Below are 9,401 nucleotides of genomic sequence, written 5' to 3'. Positions count from 1 at the left end.
CACTGCAATCTCTGCCTCCTGGGTTCAAATGATTCCCCTGCCTCAGCCTCCCAAGTAGCTGGGACTATAGCGTGCAATACCACACAGGGCTAATTTTTTTGTATTTCAGTAGAGACAAGGTTTTACTATGTTGGCCAGGATGGTCTTGATCTCCTGATGTCATGATCCACCTGCCTCGGCCTCCCAAATTGCCAGGATTACAGGCTTGAGCCAACAAGCCTGGTTGGTTTTTCTTTTATAAACAAATAAAACCATGCTAACTGATATATTCTTCTCACTTCTGGAAAGTATAAATCTTTTATTTTAATTAACTGATCTGAAAGTTATATTGATAAGCAAACTCTCTGGTTAAAACCAATTTTTCAGTGCATTAAAGAGTACCAACTTTCTCATCAGAACCTACAATGTACCATGTGACATGACATGGTATATAGACACCAGTGAGAACCTGCAGCCATAACAGAACAAGAAGAAAAAGGGCTATGATACATGCATAGTTAGAATAAACATAAAAAGTGGGGGGGGGGGAGAAGATAATTAAAGCAGCAGAATTTATTTTTAAATTCAGCATGATTCAGCTTTATAGTCTGGAAAAAAGTGTCCTCTCCATATCAAAAATCAGTGTTATATTTTCATCATTGATTTTTTTTTTTTTTTTTGACAGAGTCTCACTCTGTCACCCAGGCTACAGTGCAATGGTGCTATCTCAGCTCACTGCAACCTCTGCCTCCTGCATTCAAGCAATTCTTGTGTCTCAGCCTCTCAAGTAGCTGGGATTACAGGCAACTGACATCATGCCTGGCTAATTTTTGTATTATTGTAGAGCCGGGGTTTCACCATATTGGCCAGGTTGGTCTTGAACTCCTGACCTCAGGTGATCTACCCACTTCAGCCTCCCAAAGTTGGGATTACAGGTGTGAGCCACCACACTCAGCTGATATTTTCTATATCTGACTCAAAGTTACGAACTAATTTCAGCACAAATATTTCTGCCTTATTATGAAGCATCTGTTACACAGCAAGCACTGTCATGGTTGATACATTCATATATAAAAACATCCTCATGCTTATGAAACTTCCCTAGCATTTACCTGAACAAATTGACTCGATAAATAAATTCACTTATGTCAATTGTAAAAATTTTTTTAAAAACACAGTAATTAAATAAAAGTAGGCTTCCCTGGATGCGGTGACTCACATCTGTAATCCCAGAACTTTGGGAGGCCAAGGTACGTGGATCACTTGAGGTCAGGAGTTTGAGACCAGCCTGGCCAACACGGTGAAACCTTATCTCTACTAAAATTACAAAAATTAGCTGGGTGTGGTAGCAGATGCCTGTAATCCCATGTACTTAGGAGGCTGAAGCAGGAGAATCACTCAAACTCAGGAGGTGGAGGTTGCAGTGAGCTGAGATTGTGCCATTGCACTCTAGCCTGGGTGATAGTAGTGAAAGTCCACCTCCAAAAAAAAAAAAAGTAGGCTTATATAACTTTCTGCCCTTAAAAGAACAAAATGGAATGTTCTAACTAAATAAAACTTAATACACTAATGGAATTACATTTGAAAATTATTTTGTGTGTACTACTAAATTTCATAAAAATAATTCCTATAACTGACCAGCTAACATAACAAATATTTTATACACTATAAAACAAAAAGAAATAAGAATCAAGAAAATCATGCATCTGAGTACCAGAAAAGTAAAAACAGGATTTTCATGAAGAGATTCTGAGCTGTAAGCCATAAGAATTTACAGAAATTAATTTAATACACTTTAAAGGTTTATATTTTCTGAAAGATCTTTTGACAGTAATTGCACCTTTAATGCTTGTATTAACTCTCTGATGTTAAGATGTGAGCAGATATTAATAGCTTTGTCACATTCTGTATATTTGTATAATTTGTCTCAAATGTAAATTATTTCTTGTACATTAAGGTGTGAGCAAAAGTGTGAGCATTTAGCAAATCAGAGAGTTTGCTTATCACACTTTAGGTGTGAGCATTAAGGCGTCAAAAGTTTTGACACATTCTTCACACTTGTAGGAGTTGCCTCCAGTATAAAGTATCTTACCTACAATCAAGTGAGACAACATATTTCTAGGAGTTCTCACCAGCATTATTTATGTTAAGAAAAGTTTGAAATTTGGTAAAAGCATTGTCACATCTTTAAGCTTTATGGTACCTCTTTAGTATGAATTAGATTATGTCTGTTAAAAACTAAGGACTTGTTAAAGTCTTTGCCACATTCTTCACATTTGTAGGGTTTTTCTCTAGTATGAATTATCTTATGTTTACTAAGGGTTGAATACTAGTTAAAAGCTTTGCCACATTCTTCATATTTGTAGGGTTTCCTTTTAGTATGAATTATCATATGTTAGGAAGGGTTGAGGATTGGCTAAATCCTTTGCCACATGGTTTACATTTTAAGGTCTTTCTCCAGTATGAATTATCTTATGTGTATTAAGAGCTGAGGATTGGTTAAAGGCTTTGCCACATTCTTCACATTTGTAGGGTTTCTCTCCAGTATGAATTCTCTTATGTATAGTAAGGTGTCCAGAGAGGTTAAAAGTTTTGTCACATTCTTTACATTTGTAGGGTTTCTCTCCAGTGTGAATTACCTTATGTCTAGTAAGGTGTGAGGACTGGCTGAAGGCTTTGCCACATTCTTCACATTTGTAGGGTTTCTCTCCAGTGTGAATTACCTTATGTCTAGTAACGTGTGAGGACTGGCTGAAGGCTTTGCCACATTCTTCACATTTGTAGGGTTTCTCTCCAGTATGAAGTCTCTTATGTGTAGCAAAGTATGAGGACCCGGTAAAGGCGTTGCCACATTGTTTACATTTGTAGGGTTTCTCTCCAGTATGAATTCTCTTATGTTGAATAAGGCTTGAGGACACAGTAAAGGTTTTGCCACATTCTTCACATTTGTAGGGTTTCTCTCCAGTATGAATTCTCTTATGTCGAATAAGAGCTGAGGACCAGTTGCAGGCTTTGCCACATTCTTCACATTTGTAACAATTCACACTAGTATGATGTCTTTCATGTTGAGTTAGGTGTGAAAGCATGCTAAATAATTTGCCACATTCTTTACATTTGAAAGAATTATTTCCAGTATGTCTTATCTTATGGCTATTTGAACTTGAAAATTTATGAAAGACTTTCACATAATTATCAATTATTTTGATAATATTTTGCTGAAATATTTTGCTTGGGGTTGTTGTCAAACATTGGTTAAGTTCATCATAACCTCGTTGGTGCATCTTACACTCATCCACACTTTCACAGCCTTTCCTTAATTGTAAATTGTCATGTCCATATTTTCCATATCTTTTCAGTATTACTTTTTGGAAAGAATCCTTTATGCCCTGCTCTGGCCATAGGTCTTGGGCAAAATGAGAACACACAACTGAGAAAACAACAACAACAACAACAAATTGCTTCACTTACTGGACTCAGACGGATATCCTTAACAACTCTAAGCTATAAAATTATACAAACTACATAAGCAAGATGGCATGGCAAAATGCCACAAGCCATAATTACTTCATAGACATATAAATGTAACAAAAACATACAGACCAAAATACATTTGTGGAAAATTTACAAATGAGTTAAGTATGTGCAACGCCCCAGGTAAGCACAATGCAAAGAGCCTCATATGATGAAGAGAAAAGTTTGTTGTATCTACCCCAAACAGCTCTTCCAGGTCCACAATATAGCAAAGAGCCTTTACAAGTAAATTGTGAGCTCCTGAATTCTTGTTTAAAAGACAAGTAAAATACTGGCACATACGTCTTTATTTATGTCTTCTAGGGGCTTTTCCAGACACTTTTTTCTGTCTTCAATGACATAAAGTACTAAAAGAACTGGTCATATACTTTGGAATGACACTTTGAGTCTACTGAGACTAAAGGTAAATGTTACAGCAGTAGAGAGACTGCAGTGCCGCAGACAGAGAACAGGTGTAGCAAGTGATGACTATAGAGAAGAAACATGAATAAACTCCTTTAACTAGAAAGTAAACACTAAATTCAGAGAAGACACGTCATAAGAACCTGTTTGACAGACTCCCAGAATCACTAACCAAGACAACTGTTTTCAGACTATGCCAGAACAAAGCTACACTATAAATATTGTGACAGGTAGCTTTTATTAGTGTCCAAATCTCAAAGATTACAATGTATACAAAATAGGTCACTACAGTCCCATCAAGAATATTATAAAATTTTCAGAAATTATTAAAAAGATGTATATATTAATTTTAAAAATTGAAAATAAATGGAATACTCAATGAGTGAAATAAAAACACAGACAACCATAGAAAAACAGAAAAATGAAGTTAACAAAAGTATTAAAATATCAAAAAAAAAATTGTGGAGGTAAAAAATACAAAAAGAAATTATAACTAAAGGCTGGGTGTGGTGGCTCATGCCTATAATCTCAGCACTTTGGGAGACCAAGGCGAGTGGATCACAAGGTCAGCCTGGCCTTGTTCAACACCAGCCTGGCCAAGATGGTGAAACCCCGTCTTTACTAAAAATATAAAAATTAGCCAGGCATGGTGGCAGGCACCTGTAATCCCAGCTACTCGGGAGGCTGAGGCAGAGAACTGCTTGAAACCGGGAGGCAGAAGTTGCAGTGAGACAAGATTGTGCCACTGCACTCCAGCCTGGGCTACAGAGTGAGACTCCATCTCAAAAAAAGAAAGGAAAGGAAAGGAAAGGAGAGGGGAGGGGAGGGGAGGGGAGGGGAGGGGAGGGGGGGAAGGGAAGGAGGGGAAGGGAGGGGAAGGAAAGGAAAGGAAGAAGAAAGAAAGGAAAAGAAGTTACAACTAAAAAATTCTAAAAGTAAGAAAAAAACTAAAAATGAAGAAGCTCAACAAACAAACTAGGATACACACAAAGATATTTATAGCAAACACATATATAAGCACATTTTTAAAAGTCACAGACAAGAGAATCTTGAAGACTGCAAGAAAAATGTCCTGTATCACTTACAAGCATAGTCTTTCAGACAACTGGTGAATTGTCAAAAAAATTTTCAGAAGAAAACTATGTGATATAGTCAAAGTCCTGAAAAACTAGCTATCAACTGAGAATAATACCATCAGTAAATCATTCCTGACAAAAATAAGAGAAACAACCTTCCAAAGTAATCAAATTCTGAAAAAGTATATTGGCACTGCATGTGCCCTATGTATAAACGACATCGAAAGCAGTTTCTTCCACTGAAAACAACATGAATCAAGAAAATAACACAGGCCAGGTGTGACAACTCACACCTGTAATCCCAGCACTTTGGGAGGCCGAGACGGATTACCTGAGGTCAGAAGTTCAAGACCAGCCTGGCCAACATGGCAAAACCCCGTCTCCACTAAAAATACAAAAATTAGCCAGGTGCGGTGGTGTACACCTATAATCCCAGCTACTCAGGAGGATGAAGAAGAAGAATCACTTGAACCAGGGAGGCAGGGGTTGCAGTGAGCCAAGACTGTACCGCTGTACTCCATCCTAGGTGACAGAACGAGAGTCCATCTCAAAAAATAAATAAATAAATAAAAAGAAAATAACGCTGGGCGCGGTGGCTCAAGCCTGTAATCCCAGCACTTTGGGAGGCCGAGATGGGCGGATCACGAGGTCAGGAGATCGAGACCATCCTGGCTCTCACGGTGAAACCCCATCTCTACTAAAAAATACAAACAACTAGCCGGGCGAGGTGGCGGGCGCCTGTACTCCCAGCTACTCGGGAGGCTGAGGCAGGAGAATGGCGTAAACCCTGGAGGCGGAGCTCGCAGCGAGCTGAGATCGCGCTACTGCACTCCAGCCTGGGCGACAGAGCTGAGACTCCGTCTCAAAAAAAAAAAAAAAGAAAATAACACATAATCATATACAAATACATTATTTTCTGCACATTCACAAAAATGAACGTCTTACCATTATTATAATCGTGCAAAAAACATTGTAAATTATTCTACAAAATTTTTAAAAATTCTAGGGAATATAGAAATAAAAAATTGAGGAAGAATTTTTGTATTCAACTAAAGTTCATTTTTTACTAGATTAAAATATATCCTTATATCTTTTAGAAGTTTTGTGTAACCCCAAGGTAACACAAAGAATATATGTTTAGATACACAAAACAGAATAAATAAAAGCACATTAACACAAAAATGAAACGGACACAAGAGAGGAAAGAAAGAGAGAAAATGAGGGGCAAAAATACAAGAATCAAATAAAACAAAAAATTATTAAGATTTTCTGTTTCAGAAAAATTATTTAAATACATATATATACAATTAACTTTCCAATCAAGGGACATATTTGCAATAAAAGGATTTACTAAAAAATTTTAAAAACCAAAATCCAACTTGTTTTCATGCAAGTGCCGGCTGAGATCTAATGACAAAAAAAGACTGAAAGTGGCAAGATGGACATAAACATTCTATGCAGATATTAACCAAATGAGAGCAGAAGAGATCAAAATAATATTATTACATGAGCTATAAGTCAAAAACTGTCATATTTTAAAAAATGTATTCTAAGTCAAATCTACAAGGAGACAAAGAAGGAAATTAAACAAGAATAGATTCATTTACTGGAAACATAACAAATTTGTGTGTGTGTGTGTGTGTGCATGTGTGTGTATCTCACATTTGGCTTTCAAATATATAAAGCAAAAATTGACAGAAATAAACACATAGAGAGCAATATAACTACAGTAGGATATTTTAATATCCCCCTTTCTGTGATAAAAATAAAACAAGATAAAATATTAGTAATAAAAGAGAAAACTTGAAGGCACTATAAAACATTTATTTCTAAAAGAAGTGTAGGTGAAGGATTACCCAGGTGTCGAGGCAAGAGACTGAATGCACAAACTGTTGCAGTATAATTGAGAAAATAATTAGAAGAATAGTTATAATACAAATTAGATATAGAGATGATCATGGACATTATTAATCATTAGTATACACATTATTAATCATTAGCTTTTAATACTACTCTTTGTCGTATTACTAATATAACTAAGGAATAACCAGCGGGTATAGGGTCAGGTGCTGAAGGGACATTGAGAGAAGTGACCTAGAAGGCAAGAGGTGAACCCTCTGTCATGCCCGCATAAGGGCTGCTTGAGGGCCCCTTCGTCAAGTGGTAATGCCAGTGCCTGGGAACCCTTACTTAGCAGACGGTGAAAGGGAATCTCCTTTCCTTGGAGGAGTCAGGGAACACTCTGCTCCACCAGCTTCTTGTGGGAGGCTGGATATTATCCAGGTCTGCCCGCAGTCATCCAGAGGCATAAACCCCTCTCTACGGTGCTGTGCTTCAATAGTCATGCTCCTTGTCCACTTCCATGTTCCTCCCGTACTCCTGGTTCCTCTTTGAAGTTCTTAGTAGACAGCAGTAGAAGAAATAGTGAAAGTCTTAAAGTCTTTGATCTTTCTTATAACTGCATAAAAGAAAACGCTGACGTATGCTGCCTTCCCTCTCTACTTTGGTGACCTAAAAGGGAAGGGCCCCCTGTCCCATGATCATGTGACTTGCTTGACCTTATCAATCACCTGGACGGCTCACCCTCCTTACCCTGCCCCCTTGTCTTGTATGCAACAAATATCAGCGTGCCCAGTCATTTGGGGCCACTGCCGGTCTCCGTGTCTTGGTGGTAGTGGTCCCCCAGGCCCAGCTGTTTTCTCTTTATCTCTTTGCCTTGTGTCTTTATTTCTTACAATCTATCATCTCTGCACACGGGGAGAACACCCGCAAAGCCCTGTAGGGCTGGACCCTACATCTGGTGCTCCAACGTGGATTCACTGTGTGAAGTTGCGCTTTAAGTGTGGGACCCAGCGGAGGGCTTTCAATGACAGATTGCTGAGGATTGCGGTCATTAAGCTTGGTGGTAAGCTTGGGCACTCAGAGTATCTCGGGGACACCATGGGACAAGCCAGTACTAAGTACTCGGCCTATTTAAACTTCATAAAAACCTTTCTTAAAGAAGGAGGAATTTCAGTTTCCTCTGACAAGCTAATTGAACTCCTTGAGGTCGTCGATCTCATTTGCCCTTGGTTTCCAACTGAGGGAACTCTAGAACTTAAAAATTGGGAAGAGGTGGGCTGACAGTTTAAAATCGCTCATAGAAGGGGACATGTTATCCTGCTGGCCATTTGGACAGTTTGGTCCTCGGTTCACTCCATCTTAGAATCATTGCAGCCACAGGAGGAAGAAATGGAGGGTACTCTAGCTTTCCTCTCCTCCAAAGAGGTTGAGGAAATCCTCAGTACTCTCTTTCCAGAGGACACTGCACAACTTGAGGCTGTCATTTTAGAAACGAACCTCCACTCTGATATTCCTTTGGCACCACCAAATACACTACAGCCTACTCTGCCTACCACGCTCCGAATATTGCTTTATGAGGACCTTATGAAAGATCTCCTTACCTTAGATCCAAAAAATCCCTCTGAAATGTACTATCAGCAGCCAATGCAGCTGGAACCTCCTGTACTGTCTCAGTCCTGCTGTAGGGCTCTCAACCATCCATCTGTTTTGCCTGGTTATAAGGCTCTCAACTCTATCCCTGTTCGGCCTGGTAATGAGGCCCACAACACTATATCTGCCTTTCCTCCTATGCATCAGGCTCCACAGAAGCCTGACCTGCAGTCCGTTCACCAGTCTGGAATTCAGGTCCTGCAGTCCACGCAACAGCCTGAAGTTCAGGCCCCTGAAAGACCTGCAAAGCAGGCAACCGTGCATCAGCTTGGCTTAAAGGCTCTCAACTTCTTCTCTATTCAAAACTCCAATTTCTTTTCTGCTTCTGATTCAGTCATAACTGCTGTTGCTACCCATAGGCAACGGGTTACATACATTCCTGAGAATGACACCCCTCTTATGAGGGTCATTTCTCAGGCAAGGGAAGATGGGGATCCCAAGGCATGGCAGTTTCCTGTTATTCTACAATCTCCTATACCTGCCACCCCTGTTCCAGCCACTCCTGTTCCAGCCGCCCCTGCTCCAGCTGCGCAGGATCAGTCACAGCCCGCTGACCAAGGTCAGCAGGCGGCTGATCCCGCTGCTCCTCCACACCCGCAGCTCAATGATCAGGCTCCTCAGCTGGTGCCAACAAGGGCCCGCTGTTGCAGCACAGCCAGTTCCTGCCATACCTGCTGTTCGGGCTGTGGTGCAACCTGATCCTTTACACCCTGGTGGGGTCCACTTATGACCTGCTACTTGGGAAAGTTTTTCTTTCAAATTCCTTAAAGATTTCAGAGTCGGTTAAACAATATGGTACTAATTCCCCGTTCGTCCGTTCCACCTTAAAATCCTTAGAGGAAGATAAACGTTTGGTGCCTTATGACTGGGAAATTCTAGCAAAATCTGTCTTATCTAAATCTCAATATTTACAATTTAGGA

At 39.6% G+C, this 9,401-nt stretch overlaps 1 pseudogene; it reads right to left on the bottom strand.

Moving 5' to 3' along the window:
* Positions 1-2,617: 2,617 nt before the first annotated feature.
* On the bottom strand, positions 2,618-7,333 carry LOC126943313 (zinc finger protein 723-like; annotated as a pseudogene).
* Positions 7,334-9,401: the final 2,068 nt, after the last annotated feature.

Source organism: Macaca thibetana, chromosome 19 (assembly GCF_024542745.1).
Source record: "Macaca thibetana thibetana isolate TM-01 chromosome 19, ASM2454274v1, whole genome shotgun sequence".
In the NCBI taxonomy this organism is placed as follows: Eukaryota; Metazoa; Chordata; class Mammalia; order Primates; family Cercopithecidae; genus Macaca; species Macaca thibetana.
This window is presented reverse-complemented; position numbering and strand designations above follow the sequence as displayed.